This window comes from Geospiza fortis, unplaced genomic scaffold, assembly GCF_000277835.1.
Source record: "Geospiza fortis unplaced genomic scaffold, GeoFor_1.0 scaffold381, whole genome shotgun sequence".
In the NCBI taxonomy this organism is placed as follows: domain Eukaryota; kingdom Metazoa; phylum Chordata; class Aves; order Passeriformes; family Thraupidae; genus Geospiza; species Geospiza fortis.
The window spans coordinates 1,459,219-1,466,864 of NW_005054348.1; positions in this window are offsets into that span (position 1 = coordinate 1,459,219).

The following is a 7,646-nucleotide window of genomic DNA, read 5'->3' on the forward strand; positions in this document are numbered from 1 at the left end:
GGACTGGGAATTCAATAGGGGGTGTAGTCTCACAGCTTATTCATACTGCTGGTAAATTGTATCAACTGCTTTCAACTAGTTACAGATTTGTGCCTGTAAATATTTTATATTTATTTCATTATGAAATTTTGCAGCATTTTTGAAACTCTTAAGTGTGCACCTTCCAGGCATCCATATCAAAATCATAGAAGAGAGGCCGGCGGTGTTCTCTGGGCCATACCAGTGGACAGACAAGCTCAGAGATACAGACTTCCAGGAGCTGAAGGGAACTGTCAGAGCACAAGCCCTAGGCATACTTTTGCTGCCTGTGCACTGTAAATGGGATTACACTTCTCCTGAGAAGCACATCGGTTTGTGATCGACACAGCTTGAGATGTATGAAAATGTGGTGACTGAGGAGGATTATAGAAAGGTTTGAGCAGCTTTGAATGGTGGACAATGAGAAAACAAAGCCAAGCAGCCCAACCATCTGCGTCCTGGTAGTGCAAGCATGGCACGATGAGGCAGAGAAAAGGGATGTGCGCAGGTCCCTTTTGTGTGATGTGTGAGTGGCACTGGAGAGCTTCCAGCAGTGCATCCAGCTGTCAGGCATGGCTCCATCCCTGGGAGAGAGCAGCCTCAATTTTGTTGCTTTCTTTCATTAAAAAGCAAAACTTGTGAGACTTTTTTGCAAAGGCAGAGGGAATCTTTCCGTGTAAAATACCTTGAAAGACCAGTGCTCTACTTGGCTTTCTCTAACTTACACAGAGAAACAGTCCAGTATGTTGTCAACAATCTCTTAAAAATCATGTTTTATAGGCAGTTCTCTTCTCGTTAAAGGGCTTTGAAACTGCTTGGTTCATTCAGTTTGGTTTGAAGTCTAACATGTTAGGTTTCAAAACTTTGTGGAAGACCTAACAGTGACATTTTTCCTACCCTTTCTATAGGCAGGCCCCATCTCCCTTACCTTGAGAGGGATTTGAGCAATGCTATCCCCTCCCATACATTCAGTTCATTCTAGAAGAGCAGAAACAGAGAGGGGAGAAGGAAGCTGATGAGGTCAGGAGCAAGGAAACAGCAGCATGGATTTAAGTCCCAAACATGAGGTAGAAAACAAGTTAAAGGAACCTCTTCCAGAAATATAAACCCTTCTAGAAAGTTTCTTTTGCTGGAGATATTAACTATGACTAAAGAAAATTGTTGTCAGATCAACATACTAAATGAAAAAAAAATGCAAGTGATACAACAATATAGAATTATCAGACAAAAAAGAACCTTAATGCCGAAAGTCGTATATATGAATGAAGAAATGAAGAAACATGAAAAAATACTCAGTGGTGATGTTGGTGGTTCTAAATCTTCCCTAAGCTTCAGAAATAAAGTTGTGAGGAAAAACAAGCCTCTTATACTAGCAACAACATGGGCAAGAGACACTGACAGGGAATGCTGCTGAATGCTGCTCTAGGGCAGAGTCTTTCTTTAGTTATCAGTAATACACATTTACATTTTAAAAAATGCCCAGAGTGTACTTTGTCATCCTAAAGGCCAAGTATTTCCACCCTCAACCAATCAGTTGGTTACTGATACCTGTCAGGTCTTACTCTTTGGCAAGTTCTCAACATAGAAATGAAAAGTTTCTTTTGTTAGCCTGTGGTCTACAATAATTCCATTTGAGTTTTTCTTTTCCTTTGATATCTCTTTTTTGCCTTGTCAAGCTAAAGAACTTCACTTTGGGCCTTAACACTTGTTAAAGTGTTAAGGTAGCGCGTAATACTAAAATGTGTTAAGCAATCTAAGATCTGCTGACCAGTCCTCAGAAGTCTCTGTTAGCATTGCTACGTCGTGTTAGCATTTTCCTTGTATATTTTCCAGGATCAGGAAAGTGATCTTTGTACAACCCCTCATGTAGTAGAGTCACTGTCAATGACTTGAGCTTGGAGGCAACGTAAGAGAGCTGCAAGAGAAAGTAGATCCAAGTCTCCCTGTATATTCTTGCACATGCAAATACTGTGTATTATCCTTCCCTCCTCTCCTGTTTGTTCTCCCACATGCAGATAGGACAGGTACATTCGGAGCTGGCAAAGCCTCCGGAAGGGTATGAAGAGGATAGAGGCTGGGGTGTTGGTTAATCACATTTAAGTCTCCCATCCCCTCTTTACTATGTATAGAAAACTCACTGCAAGCACGTGGATCTTGATGCCAGCAGGTGCTGGTGGAATAATTGTGGTTTATATCTTAAATTTTCATGTGGTACACAAACATCTTTCCATATAGAGCTGATGACTGAAGAGCATGCTATAATTCCTGTCTGTTGACGGGTCTGATAAGTACTTCAGGAGAAGCAGGTCAAGCTAAAGATATTAAATAAAAACAAAGGGAAGAACACTCTATTGCCTTAGTACAAATCAAGAATAACTGCATTCTTATCAAGCAGAAATAAAGTGTCTCCCTTGAAAATCCAGTTCAAGGGAGCCTTGAAATCATTAAACTAGATTTGAGTCAACATCTCCAGTCAGAAACATTTAAGCTCTAAGGGACAGTTGTTAAAAGTGGGAAGAGGGCAGTGGCAGACAGAGGCTGGTGTCTGAGCTAGAAGGGAAAGTGATCTGCCAAGAGACAGTAATGCTGGCAGGAAGAGAGGTGCCTCCTCAGAAAAGGCAAATTAATGACCAGGATTGCTAAAGGCAATCCTGTCTGCAGAGCAGCACTTAAGTTAAAGGTCACCACTACAAGAAGGGGTAATGACCCTGATCAGGATGTTGTCTCATTCCAAAAGCTATTCCAAAAGGCAGAATGTTCATTTCACTATAGCTGTTCCAGTTGTCCCTTGCAAATAAGGCCAGCCAGACCATCTGGGTTCAGGGCCTGGCTTGAAGAAACAATGAGTCTTACAGAAAATCTGTTAAGCTCCCAGAAGAGCGAGAGTGTTGGGGCAGTCAGGTGGGGTCATAATTGAATGGTTTTAGTTTTTCATGATGAAAGAAAATGAAAAAGCTAGTTATTAATTTTTTATGGATGGAAAGTGTTTGCACAACCATAATCAAAACATTTAGTTTGCAGTGCTGTTGGGACAAGTCTTCTTAAGTTTCGGCGGCTGATACAAATGTATTGTTTGTTGAGAAGAATGAAAAATGTTAAAAAATGTATTGTCTTTTTTTAGATAAAATTTACATTTTTCTCTTTGCTACAAGTATAATTTCTGCTTCTTACAACTGCATATGCAGCTATATTAAAATGAGAAATGGGGAAAAAATTAAATGCAATTCAACAGCTTAAGAATGTAATAATACTTGTACATTTTTATTTACATATTAAAATACTGATATTTCAAGCCCATGAAGTGACCCACAAGTCACTTCAGATAATGAGACAGTTAATATTTCCAAGTGCCAAAATTGTTTGCAGGACAGTATGGGTGTTTGCCAGCTTGCTGTGGCAAATCAGGCCTTGTCACCTTCCACTGGCAAATAATGAAGGTAAAAGTTAGAGTTGCCATGGAGTGTTGTCCCAAGACACCGCACAAATCACAGCAAGACCACCCAATGTTAGATCCTGTGCCTTTGGTTTAGTGCAAGCAGCAATAGACAAGATGTCAGAGACATGGTGTTTGACCACATCACATCTGCCATACATGTTATCACACTCACCTGGGTCCCTCCAAACATTACTGGATGTGTTATTTTCATTTAAATAGGTTTGGTAAAGAGTTTGTCACAACTGTTACTGGGGTTTGTTTCCTGGGAGGTAACATTTCCTCTCTCCTGGACTGCCTGTGTTTTGCAAACATTTAGTCAGAAAGCTGGAATCACATCCATATTAATTCTGGTAGGTTACCAGAAGATAAAGAGATAACCAGAGCTACCAAAAAGACTTTGGGAAACAGCTTGAAAAAGATAAAGGAATGAAAAGTAAATCTTTTTTCAAGCATATCCAATAGGCTCCTGGAGGGTTTATGGGTGCAGTAGGTCCTACTGAAAGGAATACAGAAGGAGCTCTCAAAGCAGATATATTACTTTGGCAGAAAAACAGACTAAATTTTTGGCATCAGTGTGCAGAGTTCTACAAGTTTGTGATCCACAAATTACTGTCAGCTTGGAGACTCCATTAGTCACACATGACCACGTACCATCTCCTTTTCAGACTTTTCCATTATTCCTTCAGTTCATAATGGTCAGAGCTAAGATACAAGTCTGAACAAGATGTTTGATACAGCCATTCTTTGCTTTTCTCTGGTGCTTTTTTTTAATTATAAGAATTTGCTGTGCCTGTACTGACAGTTCCATTCAAATCAAGGCCAGACTTGCTGGCAACTTGTGCAAACATTTATTCTTTTTCAGTCTTATCAGCACACCGGCTAAAACCTGAAACAGGACCTTCAGTGTCTGAGCCAGAGGAGCTGTTCTATACCTGGGCTTCTGCCACAAGTACCCCTTATGCAGCTGGAAGGCTCCAGCTCAGGAGAGCACACAGGATAACCACTCCTCCCAAGGACAGTGCTCAAGGTCATTTTCCACTCAAAGCATTAAAAGGAATCCTGAAAGGAAGAACGTTTCCATGTGTTGGGGCCAAATGAAACAGCCAGGTTTTGAAACAAAACAGCCAGGTGCGAGTAGATAAGGGATGGATGGGTGTTAAAATAGCCTCAGGACATTTGTTGTCTCAGGACATTCATCCAACATATTTGATTTCCAAGTAATTAAACAATATGCTGATAAACAAATTTGTGAAAAGCAGTATTACAAATGCTAATGCAATTTCCCAAAACCTAGCAAATTAGCAGAGGAATTTCTTTCAAAGATTAGAATATGAAATCCTCATCAAGCTCATATATGGAAAAGACTTGACTTATTGTTTATTATAGCTGCCTTAATTAATGAGGGAAACGATTGGCACTCCTAGTACTGGCTCAAGGTTTGTTGTCTGAACATAAATGTTCTTTTGTTTGGAATAATAAAGGACTTTCAGTGAAAGCAGGTGGCTAGGTCCCTAATTCCACAGTTATACAATCACTTTAAGGTAATGTAAATACAGGCTGCTGCTCCAGGGGATAATCTACAGTTCTAAGCACTCTAGATATGTATTCCCAGCCAGCATGGTAACCAGACCAGGGAACTTTCTATTTATAAATTAATGGGATCATGGAAAAAGCAGAGATAGACTTGTCCTTTGTGGTGGCAGCCCACACCTTGGGTTAAAATTAGAAAGGAATTGCACATTTTAAAAAGAGACTAATGTGAAAAAAAAATCCAGCTTAGAACAGTCAGTCTTCCTATATAAAAATATTTTATCTAAAACAAGTAGAATCTCACCAGAACATGTGAACAACTGTCTGTAGTCCAGGCTTAATGCTGCTGAGGTGGCTCCCAAAGAAAATACCCTCTGAACACGAGCAGAATGTAGACTTATGCACAAGCAAACAAGTGCACCGGTTGTTAACCAGGACACTTGGGTAAGAGTGGAACAGGTAATGAATAGGTATTCTTTTCTCATTAAATATTACTGGAACTGTTTATAGAAGCCTACCAAAAATATTATTACAGTGAGGAAAGCATGTTCATTTACTAATGATGATCACTATTACTTCCTTACAGAATTTGCCTCAACTACAAGCTGTTTCAGTCAAGAAAGGAAACTGCTTACCATCCAAATCCAGCTGCTAACAGGAACTATATTCCTCCTTCAGTGAGACCACTTGTGTCTGGGAAAACCTTTACAGACACCATGAACAACCTGAATGAAAGAATATGATCTCCAGGAATTCAGAAACTGAACAACAGGATGTTCTGATGAAAATACAAACCTCTAGGAATGGCTCTGACCCAATCCTTTTGTGGTCAGTGGATAAAAAAAACAATGATGGAAACTGTGTACAAAGAAGGGAGATGTGAAGGTAGCATAGAGCTGACAGCAGATTTCTACCTGTATCAGCACCTTTTAAAAATCAGTGTCTGAAAAGTATTACTATGAAATCAAAATTATCTTGGCAGGAGGTTTTTCAAAGAACTACTGTATTCATGTAAAGTCACAGAAGACATCTGTATTACAGTCATTTAAGCAACTTAAAACCTTACCAACTTTTGTGAACTGTAATTTATTCTACAATCTTCATTCACATGTTCATCAAAATAATGCTGTACCTCCAGCTACTGAACCTTGATTTGGCCCCTGTGATTGACACATTTATTACCTTTGACTCAACTACTGTACGCTGCCAGAATTATGTGGACAGAAAACACTGTGTTAATTCCCAGTGGGAAGAGTGATCCTGCAGAAATATACAAATGCCACCTACTAAAAACAGAGATTTAGAGGAAAAGAAAATCTCTCTGTAAAACCCACAGCCCCTGAACATGATCACAGAACATTTTAAAGGACCTTGAGGATTACCCTCTCTAGGGTAAAATAACACAGTTTACTTATATTGATCCTGGGAGAAACATTTTATGATATATCTTCATTTTACACAAAAGACATGTTAAAGTAATAATTATGGTATAACATTTTTAGGCAAGTATGAATGGATAATTAATCCCTGCAGTTCTCAGCTACTGGTTCTGTTCGTTCTGCTTTAGAAATTAGAAACCTGATATAAGATTGGAAAAATTACTTTGTAAGTTTTTCTCTTGCTGCTGATAACATTATCTCTCACATGCTTTGATCAACAGAACACAGCTAAAGAAGGAGCTTAGGAGTCCCTTCCATACTATCAGAAACAGGAATAATATCACAGTATAAAAAATAGTGGATAGAGAACATGAACCTGACAGAGGTGTAAGATATAAACTTTGTGCCAATTTTTTTTGCATAATCCTGCCTGTAGCACTGACATTTTGCTTTTGTGCCACATTCAGAAGTTTTATTCTTCCAGATGCATTAAACTGTGACAATGAGAGATACATAGATTTATTTTTTAATAGGATTCAGCTTGACCAGCAGTCATTTAGCTGGAGATGGCTTTGCTTTAAGGCAGAGCTTCCTGACTTAGCTTGTATAGGCACTGTGATCACAGAAGATGGCACTGCACCATGTCGTTATAAGCAGTGGCAGTAGCAGCTTCTGGCTCTATGCATGGCTCCACATGCACTGTAGATGAGCCCTAGCAAGTCCTCTGCTGGCCTTTGTACACAGGGGAGAAGGAAGAGGCATTTGATCATTGTCTGTCTCCTCTGGGATTGTTTTAAAATGTTCCCACTCCACCCACCCTAACCTGCAGGGTGCCTGTTTTAGGATTGAAATCACACACAGAGTTTTAATGCTTGTCAACCATAAATTTCCAAACAATGGCCAGCAAAAGCACCATTGCATACTTAACATCTGCTTTTTTGCACGAGGAAAAAATGACGTACAGAAAAGTTAAGGCCAATGTCCTCAAAAGCAGTAGCGCCTACATCCCACTGAAATCAATCTAAGATTGAGTCTAACAAGTTATGGACATCTGTGCTCAGGTGACCTAAATGGAAACTCTCCAACTCATTCTGAGCTCCATCTCTCTTCATGAAACCAGACCTGTCCCTCCAGCATACGGAGACTGTTGTTCATGCATACACAATGTATTGAAATGTGCGAGAGACTTTGAACTTTTTGCATCTGAAAACTCCTTTGATGTTCAGAAATGTTTCCAGTTCATAGAGGGAGCCACTAGGTTAATTGCCAACAACAGAGTCTCA